Source organism: Mytilus californianus, unplaced genomic scaffold (genome assembly GCF_021869535.1).
Source record: "Mytilus californianus isolate M0D057914Y unplaced genomic scaffold, xbMytCali1.0.p SCAF_13, whole genome shotgun sequence".
In the NCBI taxonomy this organism is placed as follows: Eukaryota; Metazoa; Mollusca; class Bivalvia; order Mytilida; family Mytilidae; genus Mytilus; species Mytilus californianus.
This window is the reverse complement of record NW_026262615.1, coordinates 35,378,630-35,403,231: the sequence shown is the minus strand read 5'-3', so window position 1 is coordinate 35,403,231 and position 24,602 is coordinate 35,378,630. Positions and strand designations below refer to the sequence as shown.

Sequence of the window (24,602 nt, the reverse complement as noted above, 5' to 3'; positions counted from 1 at the left end):
CAACTAAAAGAGAAATGTTTGTTATCATGTGGATCTAAAAACAAACATTTATTGTTGCTATTCTGATGATGGATCAGATTTAAAATAACTTTCGTTTTGCATGGAATGTCATGTCCTCTTGGTATGTCCAGCTTCTCTTTATATTTCTCATCTAAGATTTGAATTCGGCTTTGAAAAAAGCATCAGTACAATTTATGTATCATTAAGCAGTGTTCTATGTATATGGAAACATAAATTTCATATTTCTGTGTCATTTGGTCTCTTGTGAAGATTTTGTCTCATTGGCAATCATACCACATCTTCTTATTATATTTTTATAAAAAATGTCTTTTTAAATTATTTCAAGTATTTTAGAAACAATTATCTTAAAGTTAAAAAAAGTCGTCAAAATTTTGTCGGCATTTGTTCAGTATTTTTGTGATTTTACTTTTTACATTGAAAATGTTTGTTTTATTATCATTTGAATCATTTTCTTTATTGATTCGTTGCAATTGAGATACAATTTTGCATTCAGAATAGAATGACATTTAGGGATTAAGTGATGCTTTTGGTAATTTCCTTTTTTTTGTATCTTATTTTATAGATCACATTTTGCTGTTTGCGGTTTCTCTTTGTCTACTATAGATTTCCACAAGAACGCTAGACAATGGGTTAAAGCAATAACATCTAAAAGGAGTCAAGCTCCCATTCCTTCTCCTAAGAAACATGTTGAAACAGAACCTCGTCTTGATAATTCGATTTGCAATTATTTGTTTTTAATAATCGAGTTCATCTTAAAATGTTGTAAACATAAACAAAATTAAGCAGAGAAGAAAAAGTGAAGGTATGTTCGACAAGAACAAGCCATTGTATTTGCTGAAAAGGGAAATATACCTTGCCACAGATCAGCTAACAATGCCTGATAAATCTAATATAACGACACAGTTTCGACTAAACGTGGCTTCGTGTTTGTACATACCACGAAGCCAAACGAACCCAAAACCTTAAATCACGGCTTGCATTCGGACAAGAGACGTCCAATGAAAACCCTGTTTTTATTGGTAAGTCAGTCATTGGGATCAGCATACTTTAGTTTTTTTTTACGACACATTTGTTGAATTTCGAGGTAAAATTCTTTAACAGGTTGTCGGCATTCATATTGGAACTAACTGTGCATCCCTCTTGGTTGACTCTTTCTTTTCTTCTATCTACTTAACAATTTTTACCTTCTTTGCCTTTGTGCTATTATGTTCCTTTTGGTTGTAAAACGCTTGACGTGGTTAGATAATACTGCATTCAGCTATCGGGGTTTTGGATTTTGGTGTTCCAGGTGCAGAGATGCAATTCGGATCCAAAAGGTTTTTACAGTGTTTTTTTCACTTTCTCACCCTTATATTTATATTTTACTTAATTTGTATTTAATGTAGAACGGGTATACTATATACTGTATGTACTATCAACTACAATTTTGTTGGCGTTTTTTTTTTTTTTTTCTTTTTAGAATTGTTTGTATGTTTCTTGAAAGTCAGGTAAACTGTTAACAAGGAAGGCAGTAGACAGAGAGCTCCAAGAGATGAAGTAGAATTCATATTTTCGAAAATTGTACGGACACCATCTCAAGTTAGCTGCACGTCATGTAATATATATTCACAGCTGATGAAGTACATTTTCAAATACTGTAAATTCAGAAATTATTGCGTGCATTTATTTTTGTGATTTTGTTATTTTAGACTAAAATGCGAGTTAACATTATTGCAATTATAACCCTGTCACATTTTTCGCAATAATAAAAACATCCCAATAATTTCTGAATTTGCAGTAGTCGTTATCATGATCCCTTCCCTTTTTCCTCAATGTGTAATTACCGAATATGTACTTACAAGAGCAACACGACGGGTTCATGGCGTACAACATGTAGAGATGAATCTAGTTACCCTTCCTGAGTACCTCAGATCACCTCCGCTTTTGGTGGATTTTGTATTAATCAATCTTTGGTTATCTCTGTTGGGTTTTGTTGTTTGTTATCTGTCTTGTAGTAGTTTTTCGTTTTGTTCCAATGGCGTTGTTAGTTTGTCTTCGAGTTTTGATATATCTTTGGTATCTTTCACTTCTCTTTTAGAGGTTAAATTTGCTTTTAATGATTTTCTTGTATACACCACGCATTGGTTTACCTTATACATATTGTATGATAGAATATTTTAAATATAAAGCTAAACTTCTTTGAATGTTGGGGATAAAATAAATCCCTCTTAACATAAACGTATCTTGTATTTCAAATACATGTTAACTAAAGACGAGAGTTTTTTTGCTTTTGTTTTAGCCGCACATGCTATGCTGTCACAAAACTGCACAGGTTTTTATGGCAGTCAGTGCTTTCAAACTCTGTTGAACTCTGTCATAATCTACATGTGCCTGATTCATGTCCATATTCAGCGGTAGTCATTGGTTGCTGGCTAATATATATGTTCGTTTTCTTTTATTGTTTGGTACATATCAGGCTGTTGGTTTTTTTCTTTGAATTGTAGGGATTCTTTTCTGTTATTATGACTTTTTATATATACGATATGGATTTTCCAAATTGTTTACGGTGATCCTTTGGTTGCTTATATATGCGTCATGTTGTCCAATGTGGATAGTATTTTAATTGCCAATTACACTCCATCTTTTTATATTTATATGGTAAAGGAGCAATAAAGGTACAGTACCAGATATGATTATTACAATGTCTTAGTGTAATTTTCTAGCACAGTTTTTGTTGCCAATAAATTAATTATTGTTAGCATACAAAGTTTGTGGAGCATACTTCACACCCACTAATATGACATGGTTTGTAGGGAAACATGCGTACATCTTATATGTATTTCATGTGGATTGATACATGATGGATAGAACTAGTTTATTACATAAAGACATACCATAATACACAAGTGTAAATATTTGAAGTTAATAGGACTTTATTATGCCATTAACAAATACATTATGTTTCTGTAAAGTTTGATCAGAACGCGACTTTCTAGTATTTAATACATCTGTGTAACTAGTTTTGGCTTCTTGTATAAGTTGTCTTCGATTGGAAGTCTCCGTATATGGGTTTCCCAGTCGTCACACTCATTCTTACAGGAGAATGTATATAACTGAATAAAATTTACGAAATATATGAAGGTCAATCATGAACAAAAATTGTCAAGAACACTTTAATGTCTGTGATCACGTCAATATTTGTTTCATAAGATGACCATTTCTATGGTAAATATTATAAATGGACACACTGTACATACAATATCATTTTAACAATCAATAAGTATCCTTCAACAAGTGCAATAAAACATCGCTACGTTACTGAATAGGGCATAAAGAAATATATTCAACAGAACATATTCGATCTGCAAATACAGTAAATGACTCGTCACAATCGACCTGTTAATTTTCCAATTAAAAAAGATGTGTAAGTTCTTAGAAACATTCATAATTTCTCTTATATACCACATAAAATTGAGAATGGAAATGGGGAATGTGTCAAACAGACAACAACCCGACCATAGAGCAGATGCACATTTAGGAATATCTTAGTCTATCGCTGTTTTTACATTTCGATCGGTGGCGATGAGTTTATAAGTGTTTAACCGGTTTATTCATTCAAATCAGGAGCATGAGAAATAAAAGTACCTTGTTACAGACAAGGGAGATAGAGAATTTTACGCTTATTGTCATCCAATCAAAACTATTGATACAAAATAATTGCATTAGAATTTAGAGATAACTGTATTGTATTTGAAGCTTTGCGGACGTCCAACGATAGTTTTACTGTCGCAAATTAAGTTTGAATGACAACTCTTTGAATGCTACACTGTTACTCCAATTACTGCAATTTGAGTGCCATCTGTTATTCTCACGTATACGTACCTAATAACATTATATAAATTGGTTTCGTTGATGCATTCTTTATTTCAATTGTACATTTTACATATGAAATAATGCAGTAATGGAGTGCAAGCATTCAAGTGCAATTTACGTGATGACACATTATTGCGATGAAAATTTGATTTTGAGTTATTCGTATTAAATTATGAAAATGTTTACAGTCCTTGAAATGCCAATAATAAGTACTTTTCACATGCGTTTGTTTGTCGGATGTGTTTAAATGTCTGCTACGTAAAAACATACACTCGTTCTATCAGAGACATACAATCATCAACATGCATATGTCTTTGTAACTAGGTTTCGAAAACAGAGCATCGGTGTTATTACAGGATATGCTACAAACAAATATTCGAAAATTTCGGGTGAAATAAATAATAGAAGATATGTTAAATATAAATAGTCATTTGTAAAATTTAATAAAATCACATTATAATGTTGAGTTAACAATTTGTGCCATAATTTATGTAAAAATACTACAGTATCGAAGTGCTTGCTTTAATTTTTGTGTAATAGAATCTTGAAATCTTACAGCTGTACGGATTTCATAAAATGACCGCTAGACTGCGAATTGACATGATATATATCGTGTCATGACTTTGCTGATATTACATGTATATCCCAATTGTAAACATTTTATGCACGAAATCTTTTCAGCAGTTCGTATATTTTTCTTCGTCTGGATTTCGATGGTTAATTCTGTTTGTTTTGTCTTACATGGTGAAAACGGCATTATAAACTCGGACTTAGAACTCTCAATTATATAATAAATCTATTAAGATCAGATTTCTTTTAATTTCGATTCAAACGATAAATTAAAACAATTTACTATTTGATAATGCGTAGAAATAATTTGTTTAAATCCTATTTATGCATAAAAATGGTGAAATGAAAATAGACCGAATACTGTGCGTAATGTCTGTGCGATAAGATTCTATTTTGATATACTACTTTATATTTCTCGAGAGTATAATGATGGAAAAGGAATAGGAAACGTGTGTAAAAAATACTGAAATCGGTATCATACATTCATTTGAATTACAGATAATAGCTGATTACCCAAATCAAACGTGGTTGCAACTTTTACTTAAAATGATATAAACATCTATATAAAAAAGTGTCAACACAATCTCCTATAAAACATTTGGAAAATGAAACATGGGTGCCTATTGTATATAAATAGGAATGGAAGATAAAAATTTCCCACGGATAGAATTTGCACTACAGTCTCTATCACTTACATATTTTGGAAAGACAAAACGGTAGCAAAATTTTCATTATAATTAAGGGGTTACAAATGTTATGAATACAAATTATCACGACTGTTTAAATGATTAGTAGAAACAGGGATTCTTCAAGCAAATCTGAAAATGCATCACTACAAACCAGTAGAAGTCTGAAATGGCCTATATCTGTACTCGACTGTACTGATTTTTACTCGACCAGTCTGAATTTGTCTGAATTTTACTCGACATTACTCGGCCCCAGTCTTAACCATACTCGACCGTACTGATTTGTACTTGACCCTTATCTTTGTCATTGAAAATAGTCTGAACTATTACTCGACCAGTCTGAAACAGTCTTAACCCATTCTCGACCTGTACCCAACCATTTTTTTCAGTCTAAACCATACTCGACCAGTCTGAACCATACTTGACCAAAAAACCTATACTTTTTTTTTAATTTTAGCTGTTAAAATTAATTTATTTTTTTCTGACATGACAACAGCCACAATAAAATAAAGATATATATAAAAACATATTTTTACATCCTTACATGATTCTCAGATTTATCAAATAGAGATAGATAAATTAAATTATCTTATACAATAATTTAATTATATTAATTTTAAAGTTTTAGAGTTTTGTTAAAAAAAAGTTTTTCTTTTAACTAAAAACCACACCTTTACTGAGGGTAATAAAACCTTATTAAGGTGCTTCTTGTTTGGCATGTTTTTTTTTTAAACTTAATTTTCCTAAATTCCTAAAGAAAAACTATATAGGTTTCATCATGTTCATGGTTACATACAATAGTTATATAATTATCTTTTTAATGAGGTACCAACAGCCAAAAAATCACTCAAATTGTTTAACCTTATTTTAGAAATATATCTATTCTTAAAATAATTTGGGATATATTATAATATATATCAAAACGGGAAAACAAAATTAAAGAAATAGATAAAATTTTTCTTCTGATTAGTGGTAAAGTATAAAGTAATACCTTAAGCTTGGGGCAAACTCATTAAAAAGATCACACCTGGTCAGAGAGTGTTAATTTCTAATTAACATTCATTAAAAATTGCAACATCCTGTAAAACATAAATTGCAAGGCCTTTTGAATTCACTAGATAAGTAATACACGAGTTTAAGAAAAAAAGAACTTTCTTTGTACCTGTAAAACACACATGTACTGAGGTAATTAAACCTTATTAAAGTGCTTCTTGTGCTTGCCATGTCTTTAATTTTGACAAAAGTTATTTAAATGTAATTGAAATAAATTTTTCTACAACTTTGGAACACATTTCCTTTTTTAAATGGTTATCCTAAACGGATATTTTATACACACAGAAGAAGAAGTATACTTAACAACAAAATTATTTTCATTTACCTGTGTATAATATGACACAGGTTTCTTCAAAAGTGATGATTTTCTAAAAATTGTTTGTTATTTCACAATAATATCATACTTTAACTTTGTTTAAACCTGTTTATTAACTCTTGACTTTTACGTTTTTTGAATGAGTTAAGCCTTCCAATTGATATTTTGAAGTGTGTTTTTCTATGTTGTGATATAATACTATTGTTTCAGAAAAGGGAGAAGGTTTGGTACCATTAAAACGTTTAATCCCGCTGGAAATGTTTGCCCCTGTCCGAAGTCAGGAATCTGATTACAGTAGTTGTCGTCTGTTTATGTTGTTCATACGTGTTTCTCGTTTTTATATAGATTAGACCGTTGGTTTGAATGGTTTTACACTAGTAATTTTTTGGGGCCCTTTATAGCTTGCTGTTCGGTGTGAGCCAATGCTCCGTGTTGAAGACCGTACCTTGACCTATAATGGTTTGCTTTTGTGGATTGTAACTTGGATGGAGAGTTGTCTCATTGGCACTCATACCACATCTTCCTATATCTATCAATCAAGGATTGCTATGGAAGTTCTATTATCATGATTATATTAAATTCTTAGTTTTACAAAACAAAGGTGTGATTTTTAAAATTTATTAAGTTGCTTTATATACTATTTAATATAATTTAATAAAAAAAAATGTTCACTGCATTAACTAAACTCAACTAGCACCATAAATCTATACAAGGCTTAATATAAATGGTGAAAATCGTCAAGTAACCATAAAATATATCTGAAACATTCAAAAAAAAATTGAATAACATTGAAAATATTAGTCACAATTCAGTTTTGAGATTATTTGATCAGCTTGTTTTATTTTTATTTTTAAAGGTGATATATATATGTAAGTGTTAATAAATATGGTGTTGAATTTATTTGTTGTTCAAATTTCTAGCCAGGGGAAACATTTCCTGAATTGATGAAATACAATAGATAGATACGAAAATTAGGTCTAGGTTGGTTAAAACTTTGTCGAGTATGGTTCAGACTAGGTCGAGTATGGTTCAGATTAGGTCGAGCATGGTTCAGACTAGGTCGAGCATGGTTCAGACGAAAATAAAATGGCTAAGTACTGGTCGAGTAAAGGTCGAGTACAAGTTCAGACTGTTAAGTATGGTTCAGACTACAGTCGAGCATTATCAAGTAAATTTCAGACCAATTCAGACTGGTCGAGTACAAATCAGTACAGTGGAGTACAAATATAGGCCATTTCAGACTTTTACTGGTTTGTAGTGCATGGTAATGATAAAATCCTAAATGCAAATAAGATTCATGATTGATTTCATTTAATTTCAGCAACAAATTGCTGGAATAAATATAATTATGCACTTTCGAAATCAAACACTTTTACGGAGTTTGACCGTTTGAAATTTACAGTCTTTAAACAATTTGGCTAGCAGACAGTCATATAAACAAGACCAATACCTGATCTTGACCCTCGTCGCGGCATGTTATTGATTGAGATAACATATTACTGGAGTCTTTTTATTCATTTCATTCCACTGAATCCAAGAAAACTTGCGCTCAAATTTCCCTTGTGCAATGGCTTTGAATAAATTGGTATTGAAAAATTTCAAATTATCGACAAACAGAAAATGGATACACATCAGATATAAATTTGCTCACTTGCTCGATTTATAGCATTATCAAACTGCACCCCGAATATCAATTCGTTCCCTTTCATAGTAACCGAGAAAATATTTTCGTACAATGACAGTTGTAAAATTTCAAACTGTCGGTACAGGAAATGGCTACACGGTAGATGTAAAATTTGCTTACTCGCAACAACTCAACATTTTCAAGCTGCAGACCAAATATTAAATCATTCCCTTGCATAGGACCTAGAAAACTCTCACGAATATTTTCCTTGTTTAATGAGAGATAATGTGTTATTGTATGTTTGTTGATGTTTCACGCCACTTTCAGTTATTTGGCTATATTATGGCGGTTAGTTGTATTAGTGAAGGAAACCGGAAGATATATCAGATAATATCAACGACCCTTGGAAGGAAAACGGGCAACCATTATCAGTTGAAATCTGAGTCAATTTCAATCTCAGAGTTGATAGACTAGCGATAACTACATAGACCTCTCAGCCATGTCTTGAACGTCACTGATTGGTCTTATGTAGACGAAACGCGCGTCTGGCGTATTAAATTATAAGCCTGGTACCTTTTGATAGCTATTATTTGTGTGTGTCTCTGTCCTGTATGTCCTCCCATTTATTTGTATTGTAGTCCTGTCGTGTAATCTTGTCATTTTAATGTTATATTTAACATTGCAATAACAGCGGGAGGTTTGGCTAGCCACAAAACCAGGTTCAACCCACCCTTTTTTTTTAAAATGTCCTGTACCAAGTCAGATAAATGGCCATTGTTATATTATAGTTCGTGTCTGTGTGTGTTGCATTTTAGTGTTGTGTCGTTGTTCTCCTCTTATATTTGATGCGTTTCCCTCAATTTTAGTTTGTAACCCGGATTTGTTTTTTTTTATCAATCGATTTATGAATTTCGAATAGCGGTATACTAATGTTGCCTTTGTTTGGTGAAAGTGATAGTTGTAGAAGTTGTGGTTGTTCTGATTTTAGCCTGAGCGATTTATTAGTGGAGATGATTTTAATGGTGAAACTAGAAAATATACTCGTGTTATGTTGATGGAGGGTAAGTTAAACTTTTATGATAATAGAAGTATTTTCAGCAATGATAGTGACTGTTATATAGTATATCTATTGCTAATAACACAAATATTGTAATAATAAATATACCCTTCTTTCCCCAAGTATTTTGAAAATCTCTATTTCGAATCCATTTCTAAGTTCATTGCTGATTGTAAAAACTTTCGTGGCCCACACAGATTCAAAGTCTTGATATGTAATATCTGTAAAAAAATAAAAACATGTAGTGTTCAATAAAAATAATTTGAACTGCGTAGTATAGTATACAAAGGAAGGAGGAGATTGCAAAGGAGCATCGATTACATAATATTTTTTAGTCGAAATAAATACATCATTATAAGACCAAAACAAAATCAAAATCCTGGATTGTTAACTGACACTTATCTAACCCAAAGACATCACCAAATTTATTAATCATGAAACCTAACTTGTCCATATCAAAGGAAAGACAAAACTGGTACTGTTACAGATATTCCATAACGGTCAATCAACTCGTGATGGCGTCCGTAAAATCATTAAAGGAAATGATTCAACTTACCCACTTGACACTCTTGGTTTGAAGGCTTTGTTGTGAGCAGTGACCCTGTATCATGGAATCAAGATAGGAAATGCAAGCTGTGGAATATCTTATCATTTGGAAGATAAATACTCCCTATGAAGGCGCTGCTGAAAATTGCTACTAGAAACTTCATAATTTGAAATTTGAATCTATTTTATCGCAAAGTTGTATTCTCAACTGACCCTCATTGTCAATGTTACAGTAAATAGGTGAAATTAGGAATTACACGTAATTACTAAACAATTGAGTAAATACCTGTAATTACTAATCAATCTAGTAATTACATGTATTTACTGATTGTTTCAGTGATTACATGTATTCACTGAATATTTTGGTCCTTTTTACAGCTTTTTATTAACTTGACTTTTTTTGTCTTAAAATCTAAGACATAATCCAATAAACCAATAAAAAAAGTAAATGGGTAGGGATTGAAGGGCTTACTTAAGGAGGATCGAGGCTATAAACACTTTATATAAGAAATTCCTGAAAACTTGATATTTTATCCCTTAAAAAGTGTGGATCAAAATAATGAAATAAAATTAGGGGGTCATCGTTCATTTAAGCGTTTTATAGGCCACCAAAATAAGGAGGGTTTTGTTGCTGTTTTACAAAAGAATAAAAGGGAAAATTGTGTGTTGACATACTTAGATTTTGATAACGGATACCATTTATATAAGATTTTGTTTAAATTTGTTTTACAACAAGCACAAGTATAGTTTTACATGTTCAGCTAAAACAAATATATAGGTCACCGTTAGTTTTAGAAAGATATTTCCCATTCTTAATCCAATTATCCATTTTTGGCGGGAAAAGACTAATAATATCACCTGCATTACCTTCATCCTAAAAAAAATCAGAGAACTAAATTACATATTTCCATTAAACTTTGTACTATTAGAGAATAATAAGTGAAGTTCAGAAAAAGCAAAAAAAAAATAATAGGGGGTCGCGGATCTTTTAAGAGAGATAAATCACTGAAAGCGTGAAACCATGGCAACAACAAAAAAGGCTATTTTTGATAAAATTCAACTTTATCTCCCGTTTTTAACCAAAACTATATGAAATGAAAACCTAATTTTGGTTTACAATACCCCGTAGTGATATGCAGGCCCACATTGAATTTTATGTCACATGGTCAAATTGTAAGGTCAAAGGTCAAGGTCATGGTATTCATAAATTAATGTTTATTCATAAATTTCGAAGTGTTTTCTATAAGATCATTATGTTAATAAATCAAAGTTTACAGATATACTTTAATACATTATGTAAAACAAGAAGTGGATGGTGGAGCTGAATTATTATATAATTCATTTGTCAAAGTCATCATTGTTAAAATAGTCAAGTTAGACTGTAGGGAACAATCTAGATAATTTTAAATACCAAATATTTAGAAGGAAAACTTTTATAGATTATGACCTACTGGGAAACTGCTTCTTATTAGATCTAATGTCAATAGGACATACAAATTAACATTAGTACTAGTCTTTAGCTACTAGATGAATAGATTGATATACAAAAGTAATTTCCCCTCTATTCCTCCAAGTCTGATATGGGAAACCTCAAACATCAATTCCCTCAAAAAATAAAATAGATGCATAATGGCATTTGGAATTATGATTCTCTGCAAACTTCATGACTTATGTTACATTTTCATGGTTTTTGTGAAAAAGTTAAAGGTTTAGATTAATATGTAGTATGTGCCTGTCTGAAGCCTGTTATTCAGTGCTTGTCATTTGTTGTCGTCATATTTTTATTTGTTTTTGTGTTTTTGTACATAAATCAGGCTGTTAGTTTTCTTTTTGAATTGCTTTAAATTTGCCATTTCGTTTTATAGCTTGCTATGCAGTATAGAGTTGGCTCATAATTGAAGGCCATAGGGTGACCTATAGTTGTTAACTTCTACGTCTTTTACATGTTTTAGTCTCTGATGGAAAGTTTTCTCAATCATGCCGCGTCTCATTGGCAATCAAAGCCGATCTTTTTATATATATTTGAAATTTTAGACATATAGCTGACAAATATAACACACAGGTGAGCTTCTTTGTTTGTTGTATAATGAATTATTATGAGAGCCATTTATATCTTAGTTTGACAGACAAATTCATCTTTCATTTCAAAGGAGTACTTGTTTATGTATAAAAATTATTACATGAGATAGTTGAACATGATACACCAGCCATTTAATATTTTTTCATATCTGCCAATTAATCCGTTTTATGATTTTGAAATTACATAGTACATATAATTTTCAATTTAAATAGTGTGTTAGATTTGTATTACCTAGAAAACGTTTCGTTAAGACACAGGATGTCCTGCCATTAAATGTAGGTCACAGTAATAAAATTGTTGTTGAGCTGTGTTGTACTATAGAAGAATACTGTAGTGGTAATATATCACTATAGATTTTTGTGAAATGAACCTAAACGCAAGACTGAACCAAAGACACTAAAGCATGAAATGTAGGTCATAGTGACTCAAGTAATGTGTTATACTACTAGTATACAAGATGTCTGTGGTGAATAAATATCATTGATATATTACCATAAGTTTCTGAGTAATGGGGCTAAATGCAAAACTTAACTTGATATGGATGTACATACTTATGAACGGACAAGGGTATATCTATATAATCCATCCACATTTGTGACAGGCATAGTAAATCCAATCTTGGTATCTACTTTAAATATAAATAACAACATGCAGTATACTGGTGACAAAAGAATCCATTTATGGTTATATTTAAGTTCCCATACATTACTTATCCAGATTACATAAATTCCAATAACAATTAACCAATTAAAAAGTGTTGACAAGCACGGTTTGATAAGCAACAGGCCAACTTTACAGGCTTATTCCATTGATATAACCATATAACTTTTCACAGTGCGCAAGTTTTTTTTTTATTCTGTTCTGCAAATCATGTTATGCAAATACCTGTCACTCCCCCTCCCTTGTACAATAATTTTAAGTGCACACATGTTTTTAGAGATTTATAAAGTTTTCAACAGTAAATTATGTTGATTAGTGTACCTGTGTTATTTAATATGCCACCTTTATTTTCTTTGGTAGGATAGTAAGTTGACCAAATACAATGTACATGTATTATATGCCTATTGGGACTTAAATTAAATAAGTTATCCACTAAAAAATGAGAAAAAAAACCACTGCATCAGCATATATTGTACTTCTTGTATCATGACATCTTAGCATAGACATGATAGAAATGAGCAAACAGTAAAACAAAACTTTTTCCTATAGCTTCTCAGTTCTGTATTCATTTTTATGTGTAAATATGTGTTATGGCCTATATTGACCAAAAAATAATTTTCAGTTATACATGGCCAAGACCATTTTATACTCATGTGGTATGATATTTGTAACTTTTTTTCCATCCAAGGGACATTAAATATATTTGGAAGAAATATTTAAACAAAAAAAACATAAAAATTTTAAATTAGTAGAAAACAATACATTTTTATGTAAAGCCACCTTCATTTGAAAATTTCTTATTTTCAGGCACAGTCTCATATTAATTTAAATTTTGAATAATTGTAATGAATCTTGAATCTTTGATACATTGAATGATTCTTCAATTGCTTTAAATACATGCTACATTATATATTATGGTATTTTAAAAGCTAATTTTTGTAAAATTAGTTTTTTTAAATCACAAATCTTGATAGTTGAAATTGTTAAATTAAATGAAAAACATTAACATCCAAAGTTAAATGATTAAAATTGACATATAGTTTATAATAAAGATTGTATTGTCATGAAACTTTGTCTGCTCTTTTATAATTTCCTAATCTAAGGTCATGTCAACTTTTAAAAAAAATGTCCATTCAGTTTGAAAACACAGTTACTTCAAAGCAGATGTGGATTTAGGGGGAAGGTACATATATGGTTAATGCATAGCCTTTTTACATGTCTTATTCCAAACGTTGCCTAGTTTAGGGGCCCTGGGCCCCTTTTTTAAATCCTAGATCCGCATCTGTTTAGTGCATTTCTTTAAGACAATAAATGAAAATAAAATAAAATCACACTTGCACTTGCTCAAGCTTTTTACAGTGTTATGTACTACTTTTAGGAAAAAAATATATCAAAACTATAGAATATTCTACCAGCTCTAACTCAAAATATGGACAATATTATGTTAAGGGGGTCTGTAATTCAGTTTGACAGCTCCATACATACATGTACTAATTTTTGCCTTGTTCAACTAACCCAAATCACTACTTTAACTAAAAAATCATGATTGTTATTGCTTTTACATAAAAATAAGGAGATGTGGTATGATTGCCAATGAGACAACTATCCACCAAAGTTCAACTGAAGTTGATGTAAACAATTATAGGCAACCTTCAATAATGAGAAAAACCGCATACCGTATGGTCGGCTATAAAAGGCCCCGACATGAAAAATTGGAAACAATTAAATTTAGAAAACTAATGTACTTTTATCCCTCTAATTACTATTTTATGCATAAATATAGAGAAAAAAAAAAGAGGAAGGTGTATGAAAAAAAATTTGTAAGTTAGACATTGTCCACACTAGGGACTATATTTGTAAATCAAATGATGATAACTGTGTACGAAGACCAAATGTCAGACATTTCAGTCAAAATGTCAATATTAAAACATTTAAAAAACAGGTATCTTTCTTAAATCATGTTAATACAGAGAATTAGAGTGTTATTTTCATTATACATGTACTTTAGAATTAAACATCAAAATAGAAAGTTATGTTGTGTACCATACCGTTTGCATTTGCTAAATTAGTGACGCAAGGATCCTATCTGATGCAGATCCATTATATGATGGCATTCAAATGTAGAAATAGGGAAAGATCATCAACTTTCACTTCCCATATGTTTATATGTAAGTTCATTTATATGTACTGAAGAAATTATAATAGTATCAAATCAGTGAAATAACATGAACATGATGAATAACCTTTTACATTTTGCCACTGTGATAATAATTATAAGAACTATTATTCAATCCCAACTGATTAAGCAAAGACTGATTTGAGTTTATCTAAATTTTTAATTCTGTCCATGAAAAATGTACTGTTTTAGCAAAATACATACTAGTATAACTTTATTAATTTAAGGCATTTGACATAAGATTTTGCAAAAAGAACAAATTTTTTTCCCAATAGTACCTGTATGTAAAGGTATAAAACCACTAATTCATAGCCCCATTGCTTTCTATGTTAAATTCTGCAATTTCAAGCATTAATGGCTAATTTGTCTTAAGTTCAAATAAAGTAACAGTTATTTCATGTCAAAACTATACCTTATCCTGACTTGTGCTGAAAAATTCAACATACCTTTAATTGCATTTTAGAGCGTACTGGTTTCCGGAAGTTTGATAGTACAAAAACAGGTACTTCTGATCTGAACAACAGGGCAAATGTGCCCTCCTATTAAAATTGTATATACTTCTTTATTATTCAAAAGAAACTTTCAACACGGGTTCTACAGTGATCCCAAGTCCCCAAGCTTTCATTTGATACCAAAACTACCCAAATATTCCACCTATTGACAAAGATACAGCTATGCGTAGGAACTATTTTGTTTAAAATATGTACTACTTTCTTGTATGTTCTTTCCGACCGGGCCTTAATTAGTGGTTCTATACCTATAACAGCACCTAACTTGTTATATTGACTTCTGCTTGACTTAATTTCTTTCTATGATCTATTTCTAGCATAGAAAAACACATAAAGCTTTAGTCAAAACACAATATCACTGAATTCAAGCTCAAATTGGACTGGTAGTAATATATGCGTTATACAAAGAAAACTCCATATGGATACTAATAGTGACAGATATGACACTTTTTCAATGTTTACCAGTTCTTATTTGTTAATATCTACTCAAATAACAGTGTCCTTACATATCTGTCTTATTTTTATCAAAGATTCTTCCTTGAATATAAATACAGTGGTCCAAACATAAAAAAATAATAGATAATTTTGACCCCCCTTTTTTCTACATGTTGAAAAAGGAGAGTGATTTGGTAAAAACCATACTTTTATGTATAAACATGGATCAACAAGAGCAATTTATGAATCTCCCAGTTAGACAACTTGCTAAGCTGGTTATAAAATGCATTTCAAGTGAGATTTGGGAAATCCTATATAAGTATACATCAATTTCATTTGAAATAAATGATTCACTAAGAAACCCAATAAAACATGAACACTCACTAGATAATTTGACCAAAAGCAATATTTATACTATTAACTAGTCATAATGTACATGTTTCATTGGTTTCAGTCTTAGGTAATGCAAAAATTCAAACATCAGGTAAAATCTTAACTGTGTGCATGCTAAATGATCAAAAAAGGCTGATATACCTTATTGTAGCAATTTGAGGGTTGTAATTTGACACCAACATAATTGTTACATAAAAAAAATAATGTAACATGATTACTGACAACAAATGTGACTAATTTTCATTGTAAAGGGTGTCATTTCTAAAAATAGAATTTCACATGCCTTTCAGTAATAGGTATAAAACCACTAATTCATAGCCCCATTGCTTTCTATGTTAAATTCTGCAATTTCAAGCATTAATGGCTAATTTGTCTTAAGTTCAAATAAAGTAACAGTTATTTCATGTCAAAACTATACCTTATCCTGACTTGTGCTGAAAAATTCAACATACCTTTAATTGCATTTTAGAGCGTACTGGTTTCCGGAAGTTTGATAGTACAAAAACAGGTACTTCTGATCTGAACAACAGGGCAAATGTGCCCTCCTATTAAAATTGTATATACTTCTTTATTATTCAAAAGAAACTTTCAACACGGGTTCTACAGTGATCCCAAGTCCCCAAGCTTTCATTTGATACCAAAACTACCCAAATATTCCACCTATTGACAAAGATACAGCTATGCGTAGGAACTATTTTGTTTAAAATATGTACTACTTTCTTGTATGTTCTTTCCGACCGGGCCTTAATTAGTGGTTCTATACCTAAATTGTATAAAATGATATAGCTTAATATGGAACTTCACCTTATAATGTATCATTAAATATTCAACACCGCTTGATATGTGCCAAATTTTACATGGATTATCTACAAGTAAGGATCTAGAGTTTTTGAAAAAGGGGGGAGGTGGGGTTACTCCCCAATAATTAGAATATATACAGCTGCGCAAAATTATTAGTTTTTCATGTTTTTAGGGGATTGGAATTCAAAGTTTTTCTGTGAAACAGTGCATAACTAAAAAAATGTACATAAAATGTTTAACATGTTTAAAGAGTTCATATTCTTTACCAATTTCTTTTTAATCTTAGTTTTATTATAAAAAGAAATCCATGCAAGATTACCCAGTAGTAGCATGCGCAGTACAAACAGGAATTAGTGAGAAACACCTTAGGGGAAAACGAGAGTAAATGTATGTTATGTGACAACAGGAATCAGATCAAAACGACTCATATTCAAATAAACTAGACAACAACAGAGTAAATGAAAATTCTGTTTGCAAAAGAAACTCCTGTCCTTTTTCCCGAAAATCAAATGGTCATTACTTATGGTGTCTGATGTACACAACACACCTGCCAGGCTGGACTCTTATGGTCCGTAAATAAATGGTGATGTAGTCAACACACCTGAACCCTATTAAAGATCTGTAAATAATTTGTCAAAACGTTTAACACAAGTACATTGTACCATGAGCTACATGTATTTTGCTGTGTGTATTGCTGCGTGTTTGCTTATTCAACATTGGCTAGAGGTATAGCGGGAGGATAAAGAACATGTCTAACCCAGCCGCAAATATTTGTTTTTGCGCTTGTTCAAAGACAGGAACCTCTGGCCATTGTAAATCTTGTATGTTTTTTTTTTTTTAATTTTGGTTCATTTATATGTTTCAGAATTTAGTGTGATGTCCATTTTCGCTGAACTAGTATACATTATTGTTTAGGGGCTAGCTGGATCCTGCATCCGTGTGCGGGATTTTCTCGCTGTGTTGAAGACCCATTGGTGGTCTTGGGCTGTTTGCTATTTGGTCGGGTTTTTCCCCGTTTCAATTCTCAATTTTATATAATTTATAATCCACACTCATGGTTGTCACTATGTTTTTCACGAATTTAGCCGAAAATCATTTTCATTAATTTTACGCTTTCAAATGATTTTTCGTAAATCACTTTTCTGCTGGAATCATTTGCAGACGATGTAAAAATTCCGGCGAATAATCTTCAATAAATGAGAGATCGCTAAAAATTAAAAAAGAAGAAAAACTTACATTACAATATATTTCCTTTGTTTACAAAAAGTTACGCATATTTCCTGGTCAATTTCCAGTGTAAAACAAGTGTGAAACTGCTTCATAAGCTACTAAAATGAAGATCGTGTTCTATTTTTTTCGATCTTCGTTTTAGTATTCATGAAAAGCAGCCCACGTGTTCGATTATTATGAATTATCTTTTTATTGTCTCCTCTCACCGGCAAGAACATGTCATTTCTCTCAAAACGGAAGTGCATTTGCAACAATGAAAATTGCAATATTAAATTTTATAAAATCTTAAAATTACAGTTTTCAATTACAACACTCTTTGGTAATATATTCAAATAAAAAAAAATTATTTATAATAATCAAAATTAATTGTTATTGCCAATTACGACAATAGGTATGACTTTCGATATTTTTTGCGCAACATCCTGCCCAGTAGGCGCGAAAATTTGAACCCATGAGCCCCCTTGAGGGTCATGGAATCAAAGGTCCTTCAAGACTACATGCTCTTCAGTTTTGTTGTGAATTGAAACATAAAAATCGTTGTTTTATAATGTTTGAATCTCGCTTAAAATCATTTGAAACATGCAAGACAATGATATAAATCAAAATATGAGAAATACATTTATGAATAGTTTATAGGCAACTTCGCCAGCTCTTTTTGATGATAGACATGCGATTATACCAAATGTGGTTAAATGATCTTAATAATTCATAATAAAATTAAATCTCCATCAGGCAGACTTTGCAAGATGTTTATTAGATGTTAAGTGGCTATTGAAATATTGATATTGTCGCATGAGAAGCCGAGATCACTTATTCTTAAAGCACCTGGTCCTGATTTGCAAACAGACAGACACAGACGGACATTAGTATTTCTTGTTGGGTTTGGTGCTTTCTAGGTTTATCTTTATAATGTGTTTACAACTGTATTTATTTACATCATTAATCATAAAGATAAATTGGGGAGGATGTGTATACGACAAAACTAGTTAACCCCACTGCATGTTGCATGGGCCTTAAACGGGTCCAGTAAAAGTAGGTAGGAGCTAAGGTAGGACAAAGCAAAAAGTGCACATGTTTCCACTAAACCCCCTCCCCCTTTTACTGTAGCCTTTAAACCGCACCGTTGAATAGCTTGTAAAGGTTAAATTATTCGATATACAACAGAAATTTCATAAAAACCATCTTTTACATTGAGAGAAGATTGTAATCATCTCCTGTCTTTTTTGTTGGTTCAGTTTTAAACAAATGTTTTAATCTGCTGATTATAGTGTTTAGCTTTTCCCTTGGCATTTAGACTCTACTACATTGTAGAATTTGAACAACTCCTCTGTAAATATTGTTTTTTTCTTTCTCGTCGTCCATTTGGAACAAAGATGTTTAAGACAGTATAAAGGGTCATAAATTATCAAATTCATGTTCACCGATTTGACTCAAATTTTATATTTGATTTACAGTATACTAAAACTTAAATCCAAATTACAAAAAGTCTAAAATAAACTATTAACAATGCACGGACTCGATAATATGTATAAAAATTTTGTGTGTACTTATGTATAAACGTTACCTAATTAAACATCGAGATGACCTCCGAAGCCTGTCGGTGGTCATAAAACCAGATATAAACATAAATATAAACAGATAGCGCCCACGTGCAATTGGAATTTTCTAGGTCTATATGACTTCAAATTGTAGGTTAATTAAAAAGTATGGTAATCGGCGTTTAAGAATGATCTTTTTTTTATCGAATCGGTAAAGCAAATGGTACATCTCTTTTGTTTTACTTTCAATGTTGACATTCTTTTCCTTTTGATAGCTAAATACGTTCGTAGTCCCATCTCATACTTAAAGGTTAAATTGAAGGTCACCTGAATATGGATTAAATGAGGTCGAATTATTCACTTGCAAGTGAATAACTCATCAGCAATGTTTCTTATCTTATTTTGATAAAACTAAACCAAATTGGCTGCTTTAATTTATAATTTCACTATATCATTTTTATTAATGATTCAACAGAAAATTTCAAATCTATTTTCTTTGTATATCTCGTTGCTAATGCCCCTATAACAGAAAAGTATAATTTAGAATGAAAACTTTTTAATAATACTCACTGATCTTCTAACCAGTATAACTCTAATTTTGATCAGCGTACCATGTTACAACATTGTTTTAACAGTTAGTAAAAAGGTGTAAAATTTTTTTTTTAAATTAGTAATTATTGGTAATAACTGGGAAGTTTCGGGATTTACTTGTATTAACTAAGTGCATCAGGAATTACATGTAATCCCTAAATTATAGTAATTACATGTAATTCCTAATTTCATCTATTTACTGTAACATATTTATGTCAGTCAAGATATGAGACAGACTTAACTGTAACTGTTGTATTCTTTATTCCAAGTTCAATGGGATGGATGTGTTCAACATATTCGTACTTTGAACTATTGAAAAAGAGGACATCATCTTTATTGTCGAAAGTGGCGTCAACAAAATACTAGCTTCTTTTCATTCTTTCCAAAATTTAGCCTCTTGTGAATAAAGGAACAAATCGACAGAAGTGGCACAGTTAGCTCTAATTTAATGCCGATTGTTTGATAATAAGACATGTCCTCCAAAAGTTACAAATATGTTGACTATCCAGCATCAATAGTGATTGTGTACAAAGTTCGGATTATCACTAATAAGACAAGATACTACCTTGACTATTCTTTTTTAAGACACAAAGTAGAACCATTTTTTGAAATAAGTATAATTTAACATTAAGTATGCAATAATTTTTCAAAAAAATTATCAGATGAACGATATTTTATGCTAACACAAATGTTCTGGCCTGGTAATACCCTCGGGGACGAAACTAGTGGGTTTAAAATCTCATCGATCACCAAATAATGCTAAGTGCGGGTAAAAAATCCAAACAGTTGTTAGAAACACAAACTTTAGTCATGATTTAACATCATATTAAACGTCTTAAATAAAAAGAATAAAACATAATGATAGTATTCAAATCCAACATACACAAATCTATTCTTAAAAGAATTTTACTTTACCAGTGTTTTCCAGTGCTACTTCAAACCAGACGACGCACTTTCCGGATAATTTGCGTCGAGCTGGCACTGTGTCACTGCTATTAATTCCTTAGTGATTGGCCCAACTCTCAAAACTAGTTAGAGGTGTGCACGTCACATTGTAGGGACCCATCTTCATAATATTAAAAGTAACCTTGTTAATGACTGAATCATCTTCCACTTCAAAGACTAAAAGTAAACATAATTATGATAGTTTTACTTTCTATACTACAATACTCAAGGAAACACATGTAGATAAATTATCTTCTACGTATACATGTACTATGAATACGTCTGATCATTAAACATCATACAATATATATATAATAATAAATGAGGACTCTTGTTCTTGTGTGTCATTGTTATAGCTCCTCACATTTTACTTTAAGATATTCTCCCCGTAATCTTATTCGGATTTATGTTGCCTTTCCATGCAAAAATCAATCAGTATTGGACATAAAACCAACCATTGATTACAATCATTAACAGACTACACCTTCATCAAGCAATTATATATACTCTGCAAAAAAAGAAACGCATAAGGATTTTTAAGTATTTTAATACATGTTTTTTGAAAGAACATTTTACAATTACTGATAAATATATTTACTCAAATCTGTTTAATAACACCGATTTCTTCTTATTTTCATATGAATCGGAGTTCCTTCAAACACTTTCCAAAAACAAAAAGATCAAAGAAGGCAGGTCATTTAATTTTACATTCAGATATATTGATGATGTTCTTTCCATAAACAATACAAACCTTTCTGATTGGGTTCCATTAATATATCCCCCAGAACTAGAAATTAAAGAAACAACAGACACGGCATCCTCCGCCTCACTTTTAGACTTATACCTCGAATTTGACATACTAAGTCATCTCAGTACCAGAATCGATGACAAACGAGACGATTGTAACTTTGAAATTAATTTCCCCCAGCTAAGTAGCAATAAACCAACTCCACCTGCATATGGAATAAACATTTCCCAACTGATTCGGTATTCAGCAACTACTCAGACTTTGTAAAACGTCACCAGTGTCTGAGGAGAAAGTTGATAAACCAGGGGTATGTGAAAGATTCCGTATCAACTTCTCAAATAATACACGATGGTCTTGAAGTATAAATTCTGGGTACCGACATTGTTTATCATCATAATAACATGTTATAGTATTCTTTTATTTGTCTTTATGAATATTACTTTTACTGTTTAGTCTGTTTTTGGTGGTATCCATTTGAAGTGGCTCTGTAATTCTACATCCCCGTCATAGTATTATTGTTCGATGATAATTTTTGTATTCTTGTCTTTCATTTGTTTGTTAATGTGCTTTGTCCATATGCCTTTTTGTGTTTCTTTATACATTTCACATGGCTCTGTACTTATACATCCCGTCATTGTGTTATTGTTCTACGATAATTGCTGTATTGTTATCTTTCATTTTGTGCTAATATGCTTTGTCTATATGCCTTTTTGTGTTTCTTTGTTACATATGACGTCGCTCTGTACGTAACATCCCGTCTTTGTGTTATTGTGCCATGGTAGATGTGTGTTTACATATTTGCTGGTTTTAAATTGACGTTGTTTATAAAGTTAATAACGTGTTATAGTTTTCTTTTATATGTCTTTGCGAATATTACTTTTACTGTTTTTCTTTTTTCTTTTTTTTTTGGTGATATCCATATAACGCGGCTTTGTACTTATACATCCCGTCATTGTGTAATTGTTCTGTGGTAAAATTTTTGTATTTGTGTCTTTTATTTTTGCTAATGTGCTTTGTCTATATGCCTTTTGTGTTTATTGTTACATGACATAGATCTGTACTTATACATCCCGTCATTGTGTTATATTGCTATAGTAATTTTTTGTATTCTTGTCTTTCATTTTTGCTAATGTGCTTTGTCTATGTGCATTTTTGTGCTTCTTTGTTCTACATTTGTTTGTTTTCATAGTGATTAAGATAATAATACAATGTTGACTCTTGTACCCATATTTTTGATATTTTTACCGATTATGCGACTGTCATACAAGTGAGAGGTTTAGCGAGCTATAATTCCAGGTTTAATCCACTTTTTTCTTCTTAAGAAAATGCCTGTACCAATTCAGAAATATGACAGTTGGTGTCCATTCGTTTGATGTGTTTGGGCTTTTGGTTTTGCCATTTCAAATTTTGGTTAGGGATTTTCCGTTTTGAATTTAACTCTAAGTACATTATTTTTGTGATTTTACTTTTTTTGATTGAAAAGATGACAGTCAATTCCTTCGAGATTGATGAATAAAAATCAATGTATCTCAACTGGAGTTACGTCAGATGCCATTTAAGTTGTTATCAATGTTCTTATGTTGTTGCATGTAATTGCTCGCCATTCCTTTGCGGATGTTTGCAAATCATGTTTTTTTAAATTTTTGTCAGATATCCTGCATAGAAAAAAATGTTTGCCTGCTAACCCCTACTTTTTATCATCATCTTATTACAGCTAGTTTTAAATGCCATTTTTGAAAATCTGATTAAATCCTTATTATGTTTGCATAGTTGTAAAAAGGAAATAGGTGACAATCATAAATGTATGAAAAATCTAGAGCGAATCATTTTCCGCCAAATTTTTAATTGATTATATCTCATAAACAAGGACACACACCCACCATTATATCTTCTTTTAAAGAACAATTGTTAATATTCTATTTTATGTCATTATTTTAAATTCCTTGTCATTTTGAAACGATTGATCAAACATCCTCAAGATAAGATAGTTCAACTCAATCAGCTAGCGCTTTAAAATCCGATATATAATATATAATTATTAACATGTTAAAACTAAGTACAAAGTGTATATAAAAGAATAAGTCAGTAAGTACTATGAGGTTTAAGAACATACTTGCAATTATCTTTGCTTCTCCAGTAACCTAAAAATATATCTCTATATGTCTATATTTCGTTTAAGTCTTTATCGATGATATGCATGATATGGGACAATATCCTTTATACGCCTCAAAATTGAGGAACAAAATTATAAACAGATAACGAAAGAAACCTGTTTGCAATGATACGTGTATCGGACATAATGCTATTTTAAGTATTTTTTTTCTTTTTCGAAGAGCAGAAGTATGCACAATAAAAATGTCAATATAATGCTTCGTTGGTTGCAGCCTCATACGACCACAGAGGTTGAACCCTGAACAGTTGGGGCAAGTTCGGACACAACATTCAAGCTTTATGTTGTCTGAATTAGGATTGTTATCAAATTTTTGACATAATATAGGTAGATTGAAGGTTTCTTCTTGAAACTTTTCGAAACTTGAAATTTCTAATATTTTGAAGAGAAAAAATATGACCCCCCCAAACAAAAATTGGAAAAAATCACCTCCCCCCCCCCCACCCGTTTGGAGTAATAGCCCCAAACTCAATCGCAGTCTTTCCTTTGTGGTTTGGAACCTTGTAGTACAATTTAAGAGAGATCCATACACTTAAACACAAGTTATTGTCTGGAAACTAGAAAACTGCTTGTTTTTGGCCCCTTTTTGCTCCTATTTCCT

At 31.3% G+C, this 24,602-nt stretch overlaps 1 long non-coding RNA gene across 1 annotated transcript; it reads right to left on the bottom strand.

Annotated features, from left to right (window-relative positions):
- Positions 1–2,941: 2,941 nt before the first annotated feature.
- Positions 2,942–23,978, bottom strand: LOC127723567 (uncharacterized). Its single transcript, XR_007992130.1, has 4 exons — positions 23,945–23,978; positions 21,054–21,260; positions 9,288–9,400; positions 2,942–3,113 (listed from the first exon to the last, which is right to left on the bottom strand). It is a non-coding gene; the product is annotated as an uncharacterized LOC127723567 (long non-coding RNA).
- Between the last annotated feature and the right edge of the window lie 624 nt (positions 23,979–24,602).